Below are 24,061 nucleotides of genomic sequence, written 5' to 3'. Positions count from 1 at the left end.
GGAAACAAAAATAATAAATAATAAAAGTCTTCTTCTGTCCATATCACAACCATGCAATTTTCTTTTTCATTTTGGACCAACTTCATCTTGGACTGCATTAGTAATCTTCAACATACAAGTTTATTTAATTTACAAAGGATTACACTGACGTTAATGATCTTAAACAGGTTTCTACACTATATGCTGTATTTAAGCAGTTACAACACTGATCTGAAGCCAAAATTCCTTTTTCATGGTTCTAACTGAAAACATGTTGTGAACTACCATTAAAAAAAAAGAAAGATTTAAAAGCAATGCTGTCAATTTTTAATATGTGATCTGATTTAGGTTGGTCATTATAGAAACCATGTAATTTCTGTACTCCTTAAGAAACATACTAGGCCAGGGGTTGGCAAACTACGGCCAGCGGGCCACTTCTGGCTCATCAGATGTTTTTATCCTGCTCTCGAGCTCCTGCCAGGGAGCAGGGTCGGGGGCTTGCTCTGCTCCTCCAGCACTCTCCAGCCCAGGTTCACAATTCCCTTGATGAGCACCATTTTCCGGCATGCAGAGCCACACTAGATCCCTAATGAGCATAATGCGTCCCTGAAATCTTTAAGGATATGTAAGAACTCAGTGTTCTCTGCAAACAGCTTCCATCCATCCAATGGGAGATCCTCAACTGCATTTTGAACTTCCCTGAGGAAGCCAGACAACTGCAGCCAGGAATCGCTATGCATCACCACCACCAGCAGTGCTTGTGGCGTACAGAGATGGAATGGAGTCCGCAACATCAAAGATGTTGCCTGCAAAGATATACTGGTCAGCCACTGTCTTTCAGCAACAGTGGCCTGGAATTGTTCCCTTTGATCCCAGGGAAGGTGCTCAATAAACCATACAAATTTTTTGTAGTTGGCAAACTTGTACTTGGCCATCAATGCTTGGTAATTTGCAAAACAAAACTACAGTGGGCCTTCCTTCCCATGAGATCCAGAAGTTTTCAGTCTCCGTCATAAAGGGTGGTTTTATAGTGTATAAGGAACTGGTTAAAAAGGGAGATTACAATGGCTCATACAAAAAAGAACAGTCAGGCTGGAAGGAGACTACTAGTGGAGTTTCTCAGGGATCAGACTTGGGACCAATCTTATTTAACATTTTCATTAATGTCCTTGGCACAAAAAGTGGGTATGCATTAATAAAATTTGCAAATCACACAAAGTTGGGAGGTATTGCCAATATGGAAGAGAACAGGAATGTCATATAAAAAGATATGGACAACCTTGAAAACCTAATAGAAATGGGATGAAATATAATATAGCTGTGCAAAGTCAGGCACTTGGGGATTAACAAGAAGAATTTTTGCTATAAACTGGGGATTTACTAGTCAGAAGCGACAGAGGAGGAGAAAGACCTGTCTATGTTGGTTTATCACAGAATGACAACCACCATTGTGATGTGGCCCTGAAAAAGGCTAATGCAACCCTAGGATGCATTAGACCAGGTATTTCCAGTGGAGATGGGGAAGTGTTGCCACCATTGTACAAGGTACTGGTGAGACCTGTGAAAATATTGGCATGGTGAAATACTGTGTTCAATTCTGATCTCCCGTGTTTAAGAAAGATGAAATCAACCCAGAACAGGTGCAGAGAAGGGCTACTAGGATGATCAGAGGAATGGAGAACTTGCCTTATGAGAGTAGAACTTAACTTGCCTTAAGGAGCTTGGCTCAGTTAGACTAACAAAATGAAGGCTATGGAGAGATATGATTGTTCTTTACAAAATATGTATCAGAGAAAGGGAGAAAGAGGAATTATTTAAGTTAAGGGCCAATGCTAGCACAAGAACATATGGATATAAACTGCCCATCAACAAGTTTAGGCATGGAATTAGACTACATTTTCAAAAACAAACTGTTTCAAGACTGAGCTTTATAAATTTATGCTGGGGATGACATGATCAGGTTGCTTGCAATGGCATACCACCCATATAAGTAGAGCCCTTGAGGATATCTACAGACCATGTATCCGCACGATTTTCAGGGCTCTGCATACATGTTTGCTATTAACAAATATATCCAGTGGTCAGAGATGGGACACTACATAGGGAGGGCTCTAGAATTACTACATAGAATTCTTTCTCAGATTCCTGGCTCGTCAATCTTACCCACAAGCTCAAGGTTTGACTGACTGCCATGTTTCAGGTCAGGAAGGAATTTTCCTCCAGGTCAGATTGGCAGAGACCCTCAGGTTTTTTGCCTCTCTCTGCAGCATGGGGAACAGGTCACTTGATAGTTTGAAACAGAGAATCTTCCAATTACACTAGAACTTGACATCTTTAAATCAAGCTTTGAGAACTTCAGTAACTCTGCCAGAATAGATGAGTGAGGTTCTGTGGTCTGCAGTGTGCAATCTAGATGATGATGGTCTCTTCTGGCCTCAAACAAAGTCTATGAGAATTGGCCTAGCTAGCCATTTTTTTTTTTTAAAGTTAAAATACCTGATAAATACAGACAGATGGACATTTGCTATTATGGAGAATTTCCAGCACCTAGTAAGCATATGCCTTAAGGAAGTTGTTGTGTGATTCATGCCACTAAGCATAAGTAGCGTAGTTTCACAGTTCTAAATTTTCATACTTTCATTTTTTTCCCCCTAGTATAGGATGCAAACTAAATTTTACTTCAAACCAACATTTTAAAAATTCATCAAATTAAAATATCTTAAGTGGAAATGAAATCATCCAGCAAGCAGATATCTAATATTTGTATCACCTAATTTTCTGAGAGTCTGCTCATTTAGTACAGATTCATGGATTCATCCCTATTCACGCAGATATCAGATAGATGGCAATCCAATAAGACTGTCTGTATATTTTCACATCCTCTTCAGACCCTTCTGAGCATTCGAACTGCAAAACTTCATTCAGATACTTCCAAAGCGTGTATTAAGAAAATAAATAGATTGTCTGTGACCCTGGAGAAGAAAGGAATTAAGGAAAATATGTGAGTGTTGTTAATTCTGGTATTAAAATGTGAACAGACAGCAGGTATAAAAATTATGTTACAATTCAGCTGTCACCCTTAAAGAATTATGGACTCCAAGTTGCAGTACTCCAACTCCCATGGAGAACATAAGATTGAACACTACCAAGCCAATGATTTAAAACAAAAAAAAACACTTGAGACATAAGCAAAGTAAGAACAACTCTTAAAACAAAAGCAAACAACCAATGAAATACGAGAGAGGTTTCAGGGGTCCTTTATAAGGCATCAGTCAATAGAAACTGCTGAGTACAGCAACTTCCATCTTAAATGAATTAAAATGTTGAGTTCTCTATAAAGAGTGATAGGAAGCTTTAGAAACTCAATCAAAAACAAAGCTACAATAAGAGGAGAATGATTCCTAATCATTAACTCTTTATGCAAGCTAAAGCATGGGGTGGAGGGGGGAGACAATAAATGTACATATATTCATAGGGTATCGAATTTGGGGAAAAATTCAAACGGGGGAGTCAGCCAACTGAAGAGGGACCATTAGAGAATATGGTATTAAGAACTGTAGGGAAAACTTGTGGGAAGGGGGAAAAACAAAATCACTAAGCATTGTCCTTTTATGAGAAGTATTAAATGGAGAACTGCTGAAAAGGAACAACTTCCCCACAAGCCCTCAACAGTTAAAAGGGTCCAGAAGAGGGATCTGAAGACATGCAAAGCAAAGAAAGACTGAAGGACTGTCACCTAGACCACAGAACAAACTGGAAAAACAAGTCAAATTACATTTGCTCTATTAAAATAAACCAATCAAGTTGGTACATTTGGGGAATGATACTTTTACACACACTGAATGTGATGAAGGTTACAAGAAGTCAGTAATGCCTAAGAGGGATCCAATATGAGAGTATCTCAAAACGAGATGAGCTTTGAAGGCAATTAGAATCAAGAAAAAACCCAATGAGATTTCAGGTATTACATCATGGCCTACCAAGATGTTTATCTTCACTGTAACAGTTGGTTTCTATCTAGAATATTGCACACATTCTTGGCAAATCAAATCCAGGTTGACATCAAGAAGTTGAAAGGAACTAAGTAGGATAAGTAAAATGATAAAAGGCCAAGAATAAGAAAACTACATCTGTACAATTTGACTAAACAACAACTAAGGCAATAACTATTTCAAATGTGTAGGATCACTGAGTAAGGTACTGGCTTCGATTGGCTCAAAGGAGTAAAATGAGTAATGCTATGAAACAGAGCAAAGGTAACTTTAAAGTGAATAGGAGGTAAAATATATTAACAGTGAGGTTTCAGGCCGTAGAACTACTTCCCTAAGGAAATGTTAAATTATTCTATTAGTATTCTAAAAGTTCACTGGACACAAAAACTTTGGGATACAGAGAAAATAATTATAGTTTCCCGAAAATTTCCTCTGAATAACCTGTATTATAAATCTTCAGTGTATAAAATGTAAAAATTATAAATTTATATTTTACATTTAAAATATAATGTAACAATGTAAATTATTATTGCTATTCCCAGAAGCCTGTGGAGGGCGCCAGGCACCCCACCACCAAAATGCTGCCGCCAAGAAGCAGCAACGGCAAGTACCACCACAGTCGAAATGCCGCTGAGAAACGGCAATGCTTCTCGTCAGCATTTCAGTGGCAGGGTTTCCTGCGGGTGCACAAAAATGTCCCGGTGGGCACCATCGCACCTGTGGGCACCGCGTTGGGGGCCCCTGATTTAGTGCAATGCTTGCGTGCTGGGGATGGGGTGAGGAGGAAGTGTCATGAAAGCTTAGAATTTGCCATTTGTTGCATTACACAACAGGCCCAGACAGATCCTTGAAGTGTGTGATCTTCAATTCATCATTTTAAGGGACTGGGGTTTTTGACAACTTGCGTTCTTCACATTTGAAGTCAACCTTATGCAAGTTTCTGAGAAGCAGTGGTGGTGCTTTATTAGGCTCTGCTAAAAATTCTTGGCAGATAGTTGTTTTTTTTTTTTTTTTTTAAGACCACTCAACCACTTATCACTTTGCCAATTTTTTCCCAAACCATACATACGCGCACACACACACACACACACACACACAGAGTAACTATTTATTTACATGCCAAGTTTCAAAATTAAACCTCTTTTTGGTTGTTTGTACAAAATATAGCTATAAGTTTATATCGTCATAATACTCAAAAGCAGTTGAGGATTTTGCTTACCCGTCCAAAAAAAAAAGGAAAAAAAAATCATATTGGAATTGAAACCAAGCAAGTAAAGTTTCAGCCCAATAGACAATGCTTCAGAAAATTGACTGTGAAAACAGAGGGCATACAATGGTAATTATCTTCAAACCCAACTATGAACTGTAACTAAGTGCTGTGACAAGGTGGGCGAGATCTCTTTTATTGAACCAACTTCTATTGATATGAGAGAGAAGCTTCTGAACCACAGAGAGCTCTTTAGGTCTGGGAGGAACTCCTAGCACCACAGCAAAATGCAAGGTGGAACAGATTGTTTAACGTAAGTACTTAGCACATATTGTAAGGCAGTGGTTTTCGAACTTTTTTCCTGGGGACCCAGTTGAAGAAAATTGTTGATGCCCATGATTCAACGGAGCTGGGGATGAGGGGTTTGGGGTGTAGGAGGGACTCTGGGCTAGGGTAGGGGGTTGGGGTGCAGGGGTGAGGGCTGAGGGATGGGGCTGGGAATGAGGGGTTCATGGTGTGGGATGGGGCTCTGTGCTGGAGGAGGGGTCAGGTCTCTGGGCTGGCGGTGCAGGCTCTGGGGTGGGGCCGGGGATGAGGGGCTTGAGGTGCAAGAAGGGGTTCCAGGTTTGCAGGTTAAGGGCTGGAGCAGGGGATTGGGGCATAGATGCAACTCTGGCGACTCCCCGTCAGCAGCACAGCCAGGGTGCAGAGGCAGGCTTCCTGCTTGAGCTGGCACCGTGGACTGTGATGCGCCCCAGAAGCGGCCAGCAGCAGGTCCGGCTCCTAGGCGGAGGTGCACAAGCGGCTTCACAAGACTTTCTCCCACTGGCACCATCTTACTACACCCAGTTCCCATTGGCCGGGCAGAGCGAGTGCTCGGGGAGAGGGCAGTGTGCAGAGCCCCATGGCCGCCCTGCCTAGATGCCGGGCCTACTGCTGGCCACCTCTGGGGCGCAGCGCGGTGTCGAAATAGGCAGGCACTAGTCTGCCTTAACTGGGCAATACCGCTGACGGGACTTTTAAACTTGTGCACTACTTGTAATTGTAGTAGGAAAAGAGAATTCAAAGAAACTTCTTTCAAATTGATGCTGTCTATTCAAATTGTACTTTTCATAATCAACTTTACAGCACCTGCCTCCTCTCTAACTGAATTAATCTTTTGGAGCTTACTGTGTATCGGAGAAAGGGCTATGACTGATCAATATATTTTTGGAACAGAGGAACATTTTCCCCTTTTGTCCTGTTGAAGGGGAACTAGTTCGTCCCAAAGAGTCCTTCCAAATATATATATTTGGAAGTTAGTCCTTTGAAAGGTGTTAGTTTTACTGGTGCAGTTATGGAGAAATGAGTCAATCAACAGTGAAGACATCTAGTGGAGGATAGATATACACACTCCTCACCCCAATAGCTATCCATCCTGATGCAGCAAGCAAATTTAATCCAATTCCATCCTTTTGGGTCAGAAGTTTTCACATACAAAATCCTCCGTCTGAAGAACAGACTTGAATTTAGGCTTTATGTTGAGAGAGGAATGAAAAAATTGGGTTGAAATTCTAACTGTAAAGGATACTTGTGATCAGCAGGGAAGCAGATACGAGCATAACAAAAATGCATCACTGATGTACTAATTAAATGCTTGGAAGAGGTTTTCCGCTACCCTCGTCTAAACTATTGACAGCTAACCTGAGACACAATGGCCTTGAAGTGACAGTGAGTTCTTCAACTGAAGTCCACGATGCTGAAGTACTCAACTCTGCAGGTGCTACAAATCCTCCCTTCTGTCTGAGAGACATACCAGATACAGACAAGCCTTACTGCAGTGGTGTCATTTGTGTTATATTTTGAATACTTTACACCTTAATTACTGACCTTTTCTGAAGGTTTACAGCCATCTGGATGGTTTGCTAGCATTGGTGGTGGTGGTGGTATGCAATATGACTGGTCTGTTGCATTGTTGTGGAGAGCTGGTAGCAGGAGCCATAAAATGGCAGACAGGGCTAGGCTGCTTTGGCATATACACAGAAGGAGTAGAAGGAGGGGATTTCTATCCACAAGGCCTTTAGACTGCCCTAGAGGAAGAACAGAAATCAAGTTAAGCTCCACATTCCAATTTTCTAGATTTCCTAGCACAGTTTAACATCTCACAATTCCAAAGTTCTGAGGAAGAGAGGAGTAAGCCTACAACTGGTGTTGGATGGAAGCAGTAAACAAACTATGAAATGTTAGATCTAGACTCAGGAGGGGGAAAGAGTCAACTGTCACTAGAACATTTTATCCCATAAAACTGTTATTGTAATTGGAGGTCTGAGTGTTCTCCTAAATTGACAGTTGCCTATTTATGACAGTTTTATTTATGTCCCCCTCTCCATCCAGCCAAGATATCTCTCTCTCTCTCACACACACACACACACACACACAAGTTAACTTTGTAACAACTGTGTTAGCTGGCTGAGAAGTGTTTTATCCATTTTCATATGTTCAACTTTCCAAAAAAGTAGTCTTTTGAGATGACATTTCCCATACTTGGTCTAGTCTGGCCTACTTAGTCTAGAAAAATGCAACTTTTTTTTTTTTTCAAATGCAGCAGCATACTGCAGCAATTTTTGAATTTTGGGCAACTTTTCCAATTTAAAAATATTTTAAAAGGTTATAAAAAGGCTACTGAAAAAGCAGCTGAAATATTACAGCTGATACGGATATAGTGTTCAATGAGAACAAATGCCTTTATGTGACTGTGGGAGAGAGACTTTAATAGTGATAATTGTTTGCAAATTGAAAAAGTTATTCTAAACCGGAATAGATAACACTTGTAAAGATTTTAGCAGAGCTTAATAAAGTCCCACCACCTCTGGGATCTCTGCATGTTCTCCTCGCCCAACTGGGTACATACATGGGCTACTGCTGGGGCAATTTATATAAGAAAGAGTCAATTCCTGAATAAACTACACAGAAAAATCCTCCATAAAACTAATGTAGCATCAGACAGGAAAACGTTGAAAGTGCAAAAGACCATGGCTCTTGCCTTTTTTAATGCAATATAGTCCACAATTGTCATATTTTCTATTAGGAGCTTACTAAGTTTCTCATAACATATATGCTGTAAAAGGCGACTGATAGTCTGGTATATTTTTTCTGTATTCTATTGTTTGTCTAGATAATACACAAACAAAAAATGGGAAAAAAGAAGACACTGATAGCAACGAGTACAAATCAGCAATTAGGAACTGCAGACAATTGATATGGGAAACAAAGATATCAGCAGAAAGAAAAGGGGCCCAATAGGATTAACAGAAGAATATATTCCTTAACTATATCAGAAAAAAACCCAAATCCTAGCAATGCTATAGATCTGATAGTAGACAAGGATGATAAAATTATCAATCATGATGCAGAAAAGGCAGAAGTATTCAATAAATATTTCTATTCTGTATTCCAAAAGAAGCAGGGTGATAGATTCATATGTTACCATCTTTATTAAATACTTTTTATTCCATCATTAAAGATTAAAAAAAGAAATTTAAATCTGCAGGACACTGAAGCATATTAACAGAATTAGCTTAGGAGCTCCTGGATCCATTAATATTGATTTTTTAACAAGTCTTGGAACGACGGGAAAGTTTCAGAGGATTAGCAAGACCTAATGCTGTGTCTATATCTAAAAATGGTAAATGAAATAATCTGAGAAATCATAGGCCAGTGAGCCTGACATCATTCATTGGCAAAGTCATGGAAAAATCTGATACGGGATGCATGTAGTCAACAATTAAAAGATGGTTGCATAATTAAAGCCAGTTAACATGGTTTTATGGAAAATGGGTCTAGTCAAATAAATCTGGTATCGTCGTTGATATTATAAACTGGGTTATTGAAATGTATAAATGTGGTTGATAAAAGCAACTGTGTTGACATAATTACTTAGGCTTCTGTAAGGCATTTGACTTGGTCCCACCTGACATTCCAGTAAAATAGCACTACACAAAAAAATTAATGCAGCCCATGTTAAACTGGTTAAAAACTGGTTAATTGATAGATCACAAAAATAACTAAATGGGGAATCACCATCCTATGGAACTGTTTAAGGGGTCCTGCAGTATCTGTTCTCAGCTCAATGCTATTCAACAGCTCTCACTTATCTGAAAGGAAATAGAAAACTGGTAGAGTAGTAAATAATGAAGGGACAGGTCAGTTATAGACTTCTTATTGAATGCGTAATGTGTCTCAGATGGCACGTGACCAGGATTCATCACCTAATTTGGTCCACTGGTTGGATCATTAGCTTTCCCAGCTTGAACGAGGTACTGACTGGATTGCTTAGTAAGGTGTGCTCATTTGAGCAACACATGTTTTAATACAACCAGATCCAAGATCATACACGTAGGAATAAAAAATGTAGGGCATTCCTACAGAACAAGCGATTGTATTCTGGAACTCTGAAAAAGGCTTACATGTCATGGTACAAAACTATAAGTTCCCAATACAATGCTAAAAGAAAAGGAGTACTTGTGGCACCTTAGCGACTAACAAATTTATTTGAGCATAAGCTTTCGTGAGCTACAGCTCACTTCATCGGATGTGTTATGAAAGATACAATGCTGTATTTAAGAGTACAGCTGCAATCCTTAGCTGTATAAAAAGGAGGTTATTAAGTAAGAGTAGAGAGGTGGTATTACCTCTACATACAGCATGAGAGAGCACTATACCTAATTCTAGTGTCCACACTTCAAAAAGAATGAATTGGAAACTTCAGAAGAAAGCTAAAAGAGCTATTAGAGATCTGGAAAATACACTGTATCTTGCAACAAGAGACTAACGTGCAATACACTGAGTTCATCAAAGAGAAAATCAGGATGTAACTTGATCACTGCCTACAAGTAAATATGCAGGGGAACAGACTGCTGAGAGTACATAGCTCTAAAGTACCAACAACCAGGCATAACAAGATCCAATGGCTGGAAGCCAAGGTTAGCAAATTCAGACTCGAAATAAAACAGAATTTTTTAACAGTAGGGGTAATCAACACTGGATCAACTTATCTAGGGATATAGTGGATTCTCCGTCACTTTCAGTCTTTAAACCAACATGCATATCTTTCTAAATTATTTACTATTGCACCAAAAGTTAAAGTTGACATAGAAATTATTGGCTGAGGTTCTCTGACCTGTGTTATGCAGGTCAAACTAGATGATCAAGGTCCCTTCTGACCTTAAAATCTACTAATCTATATATGCTCCTCACAGAAGGGACAGTACTTATGTTTTGTGCAGTTATGTGTACTGAAATACAAGCTGTGCAACATGACACTAAGGTTTTTAAAATTTTCACACTGAGGCATGTTTTAACTGTGCACCTAACATTTATTTGATGCATCAATATAATTTATGCATTTAGAACATGTATGTCACCGTTTAAATAAGTCTGTTAATACACACACTGCCATTCTTAGAAAACAGGACATTATGATAAGTGACATTCAGACTTAGGTTTACAGTGATCCGCAAACAGCAACAGCCTGAATCTGCTCACTGCAAAACACTAAAGTTAAACTATTTTTGTTATGCAATTCGAACCACAGGCCTATTTTCATAAGAGCTAAGTGCACAGAAGGCCCATTGACTTACAGTGGAGTTGTGGGTGCTCAGCTCTTTTGAAAAATTAGGTCCTAAAAATTTCTGCTTAGAAAGAAAATTGTCCGATCAGACTGTATTATGTAATCAGTCAGATGAGGAAAAATTAAGGGAACGGTGTTTCCCCCAGAAAGGCTTTTTTATTGTGCTAGTTGTACAGGGCTTCTTCTGAAAGATATTTTTTTATTAAGTGTTGGATATTTCAGTGGTCACACTGTAATGATTTTAGAAAGTGGCCTTTCAAAGAAATAAACTTCAGTTTTATCCTCATGGAATATTTAAGTGTTTAACTTAGATTTTACTGCTATATCACAGTAAGTTGAAAAGCAAAAAATCTCTGATCCTGGCGTATCTCTGCAACCTATCAGTAAAAATGGAAAAGTGCAACAAAATAGTTCTAACTCATGAGCTGGCTTGTCTACGTAAGAAAATTCCGAAGATGGGACTGTTACTGGTGGGAAATGCCATGCATCACTCCCAAGGATGGCTCGCTGGACGTCCATCAGTTCAATTTACCCCAGTTCAGATTCAAATCTGCATTAATGGTACTTAATTAATGGAATTAATTAATTCCCATGTAGTGACAGTGTTCATGTATCCCATTTCAAGGTAAATGAATTGGTGCAAGAAGTCCCCACCCTGAGGTCCAATACTGCTCAGGCCACAGCAGAAATTACCATTCACCTTTCTACACTCTACTAAGATGAGAAGATCTCAGTTGGAAATCATATCCTGCAAACAGCCCTGGACACTACTTAGTAGTCATTTTTATAGTGAGCAAATCCACTTGACACCCTAAATAATGATGCTCCTTTTGTTCACTATGCCTCAGATTTCCCTGGATTTGTGAGGAGGGCAATACTTTCATTGCTCGGAGGGGTTACTTTAGAGAACCCCCATTATATTATCCGAGTGCCTCAATCTTTAATATACTTAGACTCATAAAACCCCTGTGAGATAGGGCAAGTACTATCATTCCTATTTTATAGATGGGGAACTGAGGCACAGAGACTAAATGATTTCCTCACAATAGCAAAGGAAGTTAAATACTCTCACTGTTAAAAATTTGTGCTTTACTCCCAATTTGCGTTTAATTGGCTTAAGCTTCCAGTCATTGATTCTTGTTATGCATTTCTCCACTAGATTAAAGAGCCCTTTAATGCCCAGTATTTTCCCCATGAAAGTACTTGTACACTAATCAAATCACCTCAGTTTTCTTTTTGATAAGCCAAGCAAATTTAGTCCTTTAAGTCTCTCTTTCACTGCAAGGCATTTTCTCCAACCCTCATACAATTTTTGTGGTTCTTTTCCGCACTCTCCAATTTTTCAACATCCTTTTAAATAGTATTGTAATGTATGCATTATTCTAATATCAACCTCACAAATGCCACATACAGGGGTAATATCTCCTACTCCTGCTCTCTACTCCCCTGTTCATACGTTTGAGGACTACATTACCCCATTTGCCACAGCATCACACAGAGCTCTTCTTGAGTTGCTTGTCCACTATGACCCCCTGGATGCTTTTCAGCATCATTGCTTTACAAAAAATACAGCCCTCCATTCTGTAGGTATGGGCTGCATTCCTTGTTCCTAGATATGAGACACTATTTGGCTGTATAAAATTTAGGGGGTCCAGTTTACCAAGTGATACATGTTGCTCTGTATGGCTGCCCTGTCATTTACCATTCCATCAATCTCAGTATTGGTCAGAAGAATTTGGACAACTTGCTTCCAGGTATATATGGCTGCCTTTATGGACAGGCAAATATAGCTACAATGAAGGGAATATACAACCTTGAGGCTCCATTTTACTTCCATCCATCATTTTCCCTAGCTGCAACAGGGAGCCAGTTGCCCATTTCTAGCCCCATCCCAATACATCACCCACCACCTACTTCCAGTTTTGTTCAAGCAACTCCCCTTCAACTACTCCTACAGTTCAGTCATCAGCAGACCCCCCCCGCACCCTCCACTCTCCCACATACACACTCCTACCCCTCATCACAAATCATGTGGTCAGAGGCAAAATGGTAGAAAATTAGCTAGAAAAAAAAATTAGATCAGCACAAATAGTCCACAATGTCTTAAAGTATAAAAAGCAAACAATTTAATGTGAGAACTAAGGAGTTACAACAGTGCAACCAAAGCATTACATACATTGTACTTGTTGGCCCTGTGTTAACCAGAGGTAGTAAAGGCAGTAAAATACAAAGTAAATTTAAAACACTGTTTAAAAGTCAAACAATACAGTATAGTTTCCCTTCTTTACTTTATACAGAGCAGCACAGCAAACAAAAGCATTCATGGTGCTAAATAGGCATCTTTGCATTAACACCATGCGTCAAATATAAAGGGAAGGGTGAATACCTTTAAAATCCCTCCTGGCCAGAGGAAAAATTCTTTCACCTGTAAAGGGTTAAGAAGCTAGGATAAACTCGCTGGCACCTGACCACAATGACCAATGAGGAGACAAGATACTTTCAAAGCTGGAGGGAGGGAGAAACAAATGGTCTGTCTGGCTGTGTGATGGTTTTGCCGGAGACAGAACAGGAATGGAGTCTTAGAATTTAGTAAGTAATCTAGCTAGATATGCGTTAGATTATGATTCCTTTAAATGGCTGAGAAATTAGACTGTGCTGAATAGAATGAATATTCTTGTCTTTGTGTCTTTCTTGTAACTTAAGGTTTTGCCTAGACGGATTCTCTATGTTTTGAATCTTATTACCCTGTAAGGTATTTACCATCCTGATTTTACAGAGGGGATTCTTTTTACCTTTTCTTATATTAAAATTCTTCTTGTAAGAAATTTAATTTTTTTTCATTGTTCTAAGATCCAAGGGTTTGGGTCTGTGGTCACCTATGCAAATTGGTGAGGATTTTTATCAAGCCTTCACCAGGCAGGGGGTACAAGGTTTTGGTGAGGATTTTAAGGGGAAAGATGTTTCCAAACAAGGCTTTCTCAAAAATAAACCCAGACGTTTGGTGGTGGTGGTGGAAGTCCAAGGGCAAAGGGTAAAATAGTTTGTACCTTGGGGAAATTTTAACCTAAATTGGTAAAAGTAAGCTTAGGAGGTTTTCATGCAGGTCCCCATATCTGTACCCTTGAGTTCAGAGTGGGGAAGGAACCTTGACACCATATATAACAGTTTTCAGAATAGCACCCGTGTTAGTCTGTATCCGCAAAAAGAAAAGGAGTACTTGTGGCACCTTAGAGACTAATTAATGTGTTAGTCTCTAAGATGTACAATAGTGTAAGCTCCCTCTTCAGACAAAAATCACAAGTTACACATTAAAAAAAGTTTTCAGTGATTCATAAACATCATAAGATTAAAGTACCCAGGATAAACTTATTAATTTTAAGGCTAGGATATGAAGTCTGATATCTTTAACTGACCTTAAATCATCTCGCATTACCACCATAATTTTTGGAACAATAGTTATTATAATTTGGCCTGAACATTACAAGATACTACATATTTCCCTTACAGCCTCTGTTAAGAAATGTTTCTTAGTCAGCTGTGGTAGGAAAATCTATTAAACAACCTTGCAGCACAGGTCCCAGGCTGGACTAACTTCTTGAACAGTGCCCTTCTCTGGGAAGGGTGTATTGGGAACCTAGTCAAGTTACCTCATCCAAGCTTAGTACAGATTGCAATAGAGTAAAAATTACTAAATGTGTCCTTTATAAATTGCTTCCCTTCAAAAAAGTGGTATCCTGCACCATCTTGGATAAGACCTATGGGAAAAGCTCTTTACAACCTTGCTGAGTGACAGAACTCTTGGAGAATGTGGGAAAGGAATGTGGAAATGCAAAAACAACAACAACAATTAAGCCACAAGTTTTAACTTTGAGCTTGTTGAGCATCACTATAAGCATATGCATCATGATTAGTGATGCAGCTCTGTCATTGGACAACTACTGAAAAGAGCTACCATTTCAGAAGCCCACTGACACCCCTGCACAGTACTTCACAAATCTGAGGTCTAGTAAAAGTAGGATTAAGGAGAATATGTTCAATGGCCTGTTTACTGAGTCCCAGAAAACCACAAAAAGAATGTGTATAGAAGGAGCAGCATTACTGGGCCATGTAGATGCAGGGAAGAATGTCAGTCCTTTGAGACCATCAGAACACAGAAAGACTGGAAAATGCAAGAGTATATATTCTGTTTAACAGCAATAATGTACTATGCCATTTTCAGTAAGTGCACTGAGCATTCCTGGCATTACCAATGGTGACTCATGCATCATCTAGGTCCAAGTTGACGCACAGCCTTTGCACTGCACTTTCCCCACTGTATTTTTGCACATTTGGGCAATTTAAGCCCATTGCTTCTTGTGTCCTCTCCTCAGAGGTTAAGAAGAACAATTTTTCTCCCTCCTCCTTGTAACAAATTAATTGCTTGGTGTAGGATTTTGTTTGTAATTTGTGCATTGTGATCACCCTCCCACTGTGTGATTAAAGAGGGGATAGGACTGACCTAGGGGAGAAGGCCTTAAAAGCAAGAGGTTAAGCCACTGATGGGCCCGAGCAACGAAGAGGACCACAAACGGGAGTTTGAGAGGGAGTTTGTGGAAGGGAGACATAATATAATCACTATGGTTAGGAAAGGTCGCATTGCCAGAACCAGTGCTGCTTCTGACTCCTGCACCTGCGCTTGTATCCAGGCAGACAACCTAACCATGGATGCCTCTACCCAGATCCTGGTGTGGATTTGCAAAGACTGTGGCCTGCATTTCCCACTCTCAGAAAGCCAGGCTGGGGGTACCATTCAGTGTGAAAGGTACCTGCTGGTGGAATTTCTCAGGAAACAGGTGGAAGAGCTACAGGAGGTGGTGGCTAGGCTGAGGAGCATCCATGCCCATGAGGAATTCCTTGACAGTATTCATATGGAGACATCCAAGGCTGAGTAAGCTATCCAGCTACAGAGGACTGCTGTCACACCACTGGGGGAGGAGGATATGGCTCTGTCACAAGGAGGACACTGGCTGATGGTTACTTCTGGCAGCAAGCAGTGCTACACCCTTATTTCCAGCCCATCCACGATGGTGATGGAAAACCATTATGCTGTCCTGGCAACGAGGGATGAGGAATCGCCCCCAAAAGGTGGAGAAGAAGAAGCCATGTACCCTCAAGGCTGGGAGGATCACACAGCCACCATTCCCAGGAGGAAACATAGGGTAGTGGTGGTTGATGACTCTCTTCTGAGGGGGGTGGAGGAACCCATCTTTCGCCTGAAATGGCATCCCAGGAGGTATGCTGCCTGCCAGGAGTCTGTATCTGAGACATTACAGAGGGATTATCGAGGATCATCCAGCCCTCTGACTACTACCCCATACTATTCATCCATGTGGGCACAAATGATACCGCAAGGTATGAATCTCAGCAGATCAGAAGTGACTACAGCGCTGGGAGTAAGGGTGAAGGAGTTGGGGCGCAGGTGGTGTTCTCTTCAGTCCTTCCTGTCAAGGGTAGGGCCCAGGCAGAGACAGATGCATCTGGGAGGTGAATGCCTGTCTGAGAGAATGGTGTTGCCAGGAGGGCTTTGGCTTCCTTGACCACAGGATGCTGTTCCGGGAAGGAGAACTGCTAAACAGAGATGCGGTCCACCTATCAAGGAAGGGAAAGAGCGTATTTTGATACAGACTGGCTAACCTACTGAGGAGGACTTTAAACTAGGTTCAAAGGGGGCAGGTGCCCAAAGCCCACAGGTTAGTCAAAAACAAGGAGACTTGGAAGAAGGGTAGGAATTTGTGGGGAGCATGGTCTGCGATAGCAGGGATAAGGGAGAGAAGACAGAACGGGGGGGGGGAAGGGATGGACGGACAGTGGGGAAGAGATCAAAGTAGTATCTCAGATATCTGTATATTAATGCAAGAAGTATGGGGAATAAGCTGGAAGAACTCTAAATGCTAGTAAACAAACACAACTAGGACACAGTTGGCATCACAGAGACTTGCTAGGATAATACGCATGACTGGAATATTGGTACAGAAGGATACGACTTGCTCAGGAAGCAAAGGCAGAGGAAAAAGGGAGGTGGTGTCACTTTATATATTAAAAATGTATACACTGGGACTGAGGTTGAGATGGAAATAGGAGACAGACTTGTTGAAAGTCTGAGTAAGGATAAAAGGGTTACAAAACAAGGGCGATGTCATGGTAGGGGTCTACTGTAGACCACGTAACCAGGAAGAAAAGGTGGATAAGGCATTTTTTTTAAAAAAACAAAAACCATACAAAGCACAAGACTTGGTGGTGATGGTGGACTTCCAACTACTCAGACATCTGTTCGGAAAACAACATGGCACAGATTATCCAACAAGTTCTTGGAATGTATTGCAGACAATTTTGTTATTTCAGAAGGTGGAGAAAGCTACTATGGGAGAGGCTGTTCTAGATTTGATTTTGACAAATAGGGAAGAACTAGTTGAGAATTTGAAAGTGGAAGGCAGCTTGGGTGAAAGTGATCATAAAATGGTAGAGATCATGATTCTAAGGAATGGTAGGAGGGAGAACAACAAGAAAAAAGGACAATAGATTTCTTTTAGAGTTGGTCCATGGGAAGCAAGTGAAAACAACTGAAGATAGTTGGCAGTTTTTCAAAGAGACATTATAAGGGCACAAGAGCAAACTATCCACTGCATAAGAAAGATAGGAAATATGGCAAGAGACCACCCTGGCTTAACCAGGAGGTCTTCAATGATCTAGAAATCAAAAAACAGTACCCACCAAAAAAAAAAGGAAACTAGGTCAAATTGCAAAGGATGAACATAAACTTACAAAATTAGAAAGGCCAAGGCACAAAGTGAGATTGAACTAGCTAGGGACATAAACGGTAACAGAAAACACTCTACAAATACATTAGAAGCAAGAGGAAGATCATGGACAGGGTAGGCCCATTACTCAATGAGGCGGGGAACCAACAGGTGCTTAATGACTTTGTTTCTGTTTTCACCCAGAAGGTGGTGGTGATTGGAAGTCTAACATAGTGAATGCCAATGAAAAATGAAATAGGATCAGAGACTAAAAGAGGGAAAGCACAAGTTAAAATACTTAGACAAGTTAGATGTCTTCAAGTAACCAGAGCATGGTGAAATGCATCTTAAAATACTCAAGGAGCTGACTGAGGAGATATCGGAGCCATTAGTGATTAGCTTTGAAAGTCATAGAAGATGGGAGAAATTCCAGAAGACTGGAAAAAGTGCCAATCTTTAAAAAGGAAATAAGGACAACCCGTGAATTACAGACCAAGCCAGCTTAACTTCTATACACAAAAAGATACGGAGCAAAATAATGAAGCATTAATTTGCAAACATCTAGAATGGGGGTTCTCAAACTTCATTGCACCATGATCCCTTCTGACAACAAAAATTACTACACGACCCCGAAAGGTACCAAAAGCCTGAGCCCACCAGAGCCCCACTGCCAAAGCCAAAGCTCCACTGCTACTGGCAAGGGCCAAAGCTGAAGCCCAAGGTCTTCAGCTCAGGCAGGGGGCCTGTAACTTTCCCTGCAAGTCTAAGCCAGCCCTGGCAACCCTTTAAAATGGGGTCGTGACCCACTTTGGGTTCCAATCCACACCCGATCTAGAAGATAATAAGGTGATAAGTAACAGTCAGCATGGATTTGTCAAGAACAAATAGTGTCAAATCAATCTGATAGCTTTCTTTCCCTGGGTAACAAGCTTTGTGGATGGGGGGAAAGCATTAGACATTGTATATCTTGACTTTAGTAAGCTTTGATACTGTCTCGCAAGACCTTCTCATAAACAAACTAGGAAGTGCAATCTAGATGGAGCTACTATAAGGTGGGTGCACAACTGATTGGAAAACCGTTGCCAGAGAGTCGTTATCAGTGGTTCACAGTCAAGCTGGAAGAGCATATCGGTAGGGTCCTGCAGGAATCAGTTCTGGGTCTGGTTCCGTTCAATATCTTCATCAACGATTTAGATAATGGCATAGAGAGTACACTTAAAGTTTGCGGACAATACCAAGCAGGGAGGGTTGCAAGTGCTTTGGAGGATAGGATTATAATTCAAATTGCTTGGAGAAACTGGAGAAATGGTCTGAAATTCACAGGATGAAATTTAATAAGGACAAATGCAAAGTACTACATGATGAAGGAACCATCAGTTTGCACACAAACAAAACGGGAAAGGACTGCCTAGGAAGGAGTACTGTGGAAAATGGATCTGGACACTGTTGCAACAAAAAGTACATACATAAAGGGATGATTAGCAGGAGTACTGTAAGCAGACACGAGAAGTAGTCCTTCTGCTCTACTCCATGCTGATTAGCCTCACTGGAGTATTATGTCCAGTTCTGGGCACCACATTTCAGGAAAGATGTGGACAAATTGGAGAGAGTCCAGAGAAGAGCGCCAAAAGTCATTAAAGGTCTAGAAAACATGACGTATGGGGGAAGATTGAAAAACATTGGGTTTGTTAGGTCTGGAACACAGAAGACTGAGATGGGACATGATAACAGTTTTCAACAACATAAAGGTTGTTACAAGGAGGAGGGAGAAAAAATTGTTCTTCTTAACCTCTGAGGAGAGGACACAAGAAGCATGGGCTTAAATTGCAGCAAGGGAGGTTTAGGTTGGACATTAGGAAAAAATTCTAACTGTCAGGGTGGTTAAGCACTGGAATAAATTGCCTAGAGAGGTTGTGGAATCTTCATCATGGAGATTTTTAAGAGCAGGTACACAAACACCTGTCAGGGATAGTCTAGAGAATACTTAGTCCTGCCATGAGTGTAGGGGACTAGATGACTTCTTAAGGTCCCTTCAAGTCTATGATTATATGAAAATGGGCACAGAGGTCTCATTAAATAAAGAACCCTAATTTTTAGGTAGCAATGGCTTATACACTGCCCCACTTAGATCCCATGGTGTATCTGTAACGGCAGAAACAGTTTTGTACAATTCAGAATGACAGCCCAACAGTAGCTCTACCCACAAACTGGTTCCCACGGACTGCAGTAAATGGAGATGGGCAGTTTCTAAAGATGAAGACACTTGCTTCTCCATGCTGCTGGGGAAGGAGGGGCTCTGATCCTGGTTCTCTAGTGCTGCAGGTACCCAGGTAGTTAAGCTCCAAGGAAGTTGCTTTCTGTAATCTAAAGTTCTGCACTCACCGCTGAACAACCAGGTCTCCAAACTATCTGGTCATACAACTAGAGCCCTGCTCAAATATAAAAATTGGATATGCATCAGATCCATGATCTGCAAAACATGGGCCGAGCATATAAAACAGATATCTGCAGATTTACTGGGTTCTAAATGCAACCACATTTGATGGCCTGCCCCAAAAGCAGTATGCACATAATCAAAGAACACATAATAGAAAAATGTAGAGATATCATATCAAGTCAGAAATCTTGATATCTCTGGGTCCCTTCTCTCCTTCCCCATAACTATTCAAACAACTGCAAAGATTCCCCCTACCTCTTAGCTACAAGGATCAACATTGACTCCATAGACAGGACCACAATCTGGGCTAATTCCAGGCTAAGATGAATTTGGAAATCTCATTGGCAACAAGCAAGTTCTAGAATACAGCAGGAGAGTTACAGAAAGATATCCTACAAAGAGTTACAAACAAATCCTACACCAAGCATTTCATCAACATATGGCTCAAGTGTAAGATGGCTTCTACTAACGCAACTTTGACACTGAACACACACATAATTGATGCATGTTTACACTGGTAGATTTTTCTAATCAAGATAAACCCTGTACAGGCAAGAAATCTCTATTAATTTCCACATGTGGTAAAGGCTAATATTTTCCCCTGAAATCCCAGTTAAGAAGGATACTTTTGGTTGAATATTTCTATTTTTGAGAACCTTTATAATACATATATTGCAATGTAATTGGACAAAATATCCAAAGCTCCCACAAGTTAGCATCATACCCAAATATATATTAGCTACGGTTTACTAGACAAGCACCACACAAATCACACTTCACACCCCAGTTTGAAATGGTAATACATAAAAGGAGAAATACATTCATGTAGCTCTCTGCAAGTTCGACAGTTGAGGCAGGCACTACTGTAGCAATATTAGCTAGCATCTGCCTGCCAGTTAAGTTGTAGTTTATGAAAAAAGACCAAACATCTCAAATACTCATCTGATAAACTAAGTCTACCACTAAATTATAAAATCAAAAACTATAAATTTAAACAAATATTTTCAAAATTTGAAAGGGTTTAATTATATAGTATTTGCGCATGGAAATAAGAGTATAATGATAACAAACAAGTGCTAAGAGGTAACTAGTTCCCAGTGTAAATTACTACTGTAGATATTTAGTATTCCAGTTCAGAACCAGAGGAATTGTTCCTTTCAGCCTCACTAGAGACCACCAGCAAATGTAAAATTTTGTAGGTTCATGATGAGAGCCCTTATATCAGGAGTGGGCAAACTTTTTGGCCCAAGGGCCACATCCAAATATGGAAAATTGTATGGCGGGCCATGAATGCTCACAGAATTAGGGGTTGGATGTGCGGAAGTAGGTGAGGGCTCTGGCTGTGGGCTCTGGGGTGGGGCTGAGGGATTTGGGGGTACAAGGAAGGCTGGGGTCTGAGAGGTTCGGAGGCAGGAGGGGATCAGGGCTGGGGCAGGGTGTGGGAGGGGGTCAAGGGTGCAGGCTCTGGGTGGCACTTACCTCAAGCAGCTCCCAGAAGCAGCAGCAGGTCCACCGCCAGCTCCTATGCATAGGCGCAGCCAGAAGGCTCTGTTGCGCACTGCCCTGTCCACGGTTCCGGCTAATAGGAGCCGCAGGAGCTGCGCTTCGGATGGGGCAGCATGCGGAGCCCCCTGGCTGCCCCAATGTGTAGGAGACAGAGAGGAGACAGGCTACTGCTTCTGGGAGCTACCCAGAGCGGGGCAAGCCCACGACTCCACTCCCAGTGGGAGCTCAAGGGCTGGATTAAGACATATAGAGGGCCTGGATGCAGCCCTCAGGCCGTAGTTTTCCCACCCCTGCCTTGTATTCAGAAAGAACTGCAGATTTTAACCAAAGAAACGTCATTTATGACTGTATGTAGAAGCAGCTCTCAATCTAAGATTTTTATGCACTTAATCTAAAACGTTAAACCTAAGAAAGCATGAACATGCTGGATTTAATTTTCAATTCAACTATTTGCCAAATTCAACTAATCTTTTCCTAACCACAAGAAAAATGAGAAAGCTGTATTATTGCCTAAAGAATGCAAGTAACTTTGTTCCAGAGATCCTACACTGGATCTTCAGTCCCTAGTAGCTGATTAAAGCAGATCATATCCATCAGTCAATAAAGTGTACAGAGAAAGCTTAGCATCTGAAAACCTGAACTAACGAGTTTTTGTTTTTTTTTGTTTTTTTTTAAAAAGAGCAGTAGCCATGTTAGTCTGTATCGGGCGGGGGGGGGGGAAGAAGGAGAAGAGTACTTGTGTCCTTAGAGACTAACGAATTTATTTGGGGCATAAGCTTTTGTGGGCTAAAACCCACTTCACTGGATGCATGCAGTGGAAATACAAGAGGAACATAGAACGGCCATTACTGGGTCAGACCAAAGGTCCATCCAGCCCAGTATCCTGTCTGCCGACCAGTGGCCGATGCCAGGTGCCCCAGAGGAGTGAACCTAACAGGTAATGATCTAGTGAACTCTCTCCGCGTCATCCATCTCCACCCTCTGACAAACAGAGGCTAGGGACACCCACTCCTTACCCATCCTGGCTAATATCATTAATGGACTTAACCTCCATGAATTTATCCAGTTCTCTTTTAAACCCTGTTATAGTCCTAGCCTTCACAACCTCCTCAGACAAGAAGGTCCACAGGTTGACTGTGTGCTGAGTGAAAAAGAACTTCCTTTTATTGTTTTAAATCTGCTACCCATTAATTTCATTTGGTGGCCCCTAGTTCTTGTATTATGGGAACCAGTAAATAACTTTTCCTTATTCACTTTCTCCATACCACTCATGATTGTATATACCTCTATCATATCCCCCCTTAGTCTCCTCTTTTCCAAGCTGAAAAGTCCTAGCCTCTTTAATCTCTCCTCATACGGGACCCATTCCAAACCCCTAATCATTTAGTTGCCTTTTTCTGAATCTTTTCTAATGCCAGCATATCTTTTTGAGATGAGGAGACCACATCTGTATGCAGTATTCAAGATGTGGGCGTACCATGGATTTATAGAAGGGCAATAAGATATTCTCCGTCTTATTCTCTATCACTTTTTTAAATGATTCCTAACATCCTGTTTGCTTTTTTGACTGCCGCTGCACACTGAGTGGAAAATCTATACACTCCTGATGGCATATGAAGCAAATATTCACAAGCAACCACACACCAAAAACACTAACCCAGGAACCTATCCTTGCAACAAGCCTGTTGCCAACTCTGTCAGCATATCTATTCAAGGGACACCATCATAGGACCAAATCACATCAGCCACACTATCAGAGGTTTCGTTCACCTGCACATTTACCAAGGATATACGCCATCATGTGCCAGCAATGCAGAGTCCACCTGTACATTGGCCAACTGGACAATCTCTACGCAAAAGAATAAATGGACACAAATCAGATGTTAAGAATTATAACAATTCAAAAACCAGTCGGAGAACACTTCAATCTCTTTGGTCACTGATAGACCTAAAAGTCACAATTCTCCAGCAAAAAACTTCAAAACAGACTCCCACGAGAACATGCAGAATTGGAATTAATTTGCAAATTGGACACCATTAAATTAGGCTTGAATAACGACGGGACTGAGGATGGTTCATTACACAAAAGTAAAAACTATTCCCCATGCTAATTTTTCCCCTTACTATTCTCACACTTCTTGTCAACTGTTTGAAATGGGCATCCTGATTATCACTACAAAAAGTTTTTTTCCCTCCTACTGATAATCCCACTTTAAATTGATTAGTCCCGTTACACGTTGGTTGGCAACACCCATTTTTTTCATGTTCTCTGTGTGTATATCTATCTATCTTCCTATTGTATTTTCCACTCCATGCATCCGATGAAGTGGGTTTCAGCCCACGAAAGCTTATGCCCAAATAAATCTGTTAGTCTCTAAGGTGCCACAAGTACTCATTTTTTTAACTAACTCAGTGAACAGTAAGCTTACTCACAGAACTAATGAACCTCATGATAAAACTTTAATGGAACTTCTGCAGAGCACAAGAACCTTTTTCCTAGGTACTATTATGCCTTTCAATAGCATGGGTTACATCTGTGTACACGATAATGTGAAG

General features: G+C 40.8%; 1 protein-coding gene across 11 annotated transcripts in view; it reads right to left on the bottom strand.

Moving 5' to 3' along the window:
- Window positions 1-24,061, bottom strand: part of GALNT1 (polypeptide N-acetylgalactosaminyltransferase 1) — a 184,914-nt gene that overhangs the window by 131,512 nt on the left and 29,341 nt on the right. For 9 of the 11 annotated variants that reach the window (XM_038389893.2, XM_043508614.1, XM_038389902.2 and 6 more), the window contains exon 2: window positions 7,048-7,247. The exons of 1 other annotated variant lie outside the window; for it this stretch is intronic. The gene's annotated coding sequence lies outside the window, so the exon portion shown is untranslated. Of the gene's footprint in view, window positions 1-2,749; window positions 2,952-7,047; window positions 7,248-24,061 lie in introns of all 11 variants that reach the window. One more of the 11 variants, XM_038389894.2, reaches the window with a different exon arrangement.

The sequence above is a fragment of the Dermochelys coriacea genome, chromosome 2 (assembly GCF_009764565.3).
Source record: "Dermochelys coriacea isolate rDerCor1 chromosome 2, rDerCor1.pri.v4, whole genome shotgun sequence".
In the NCBI taxonomy this organism is placed as follows: domain Eukaryota; kingdom Metazoa; phylum Chordata; order Testudines; family Dermochelyidae; genus Dermochelys; species Dermochelys coriacea.
This window is presented reverse-complemented; position numbering and strand designations above follow the sequence as displayed.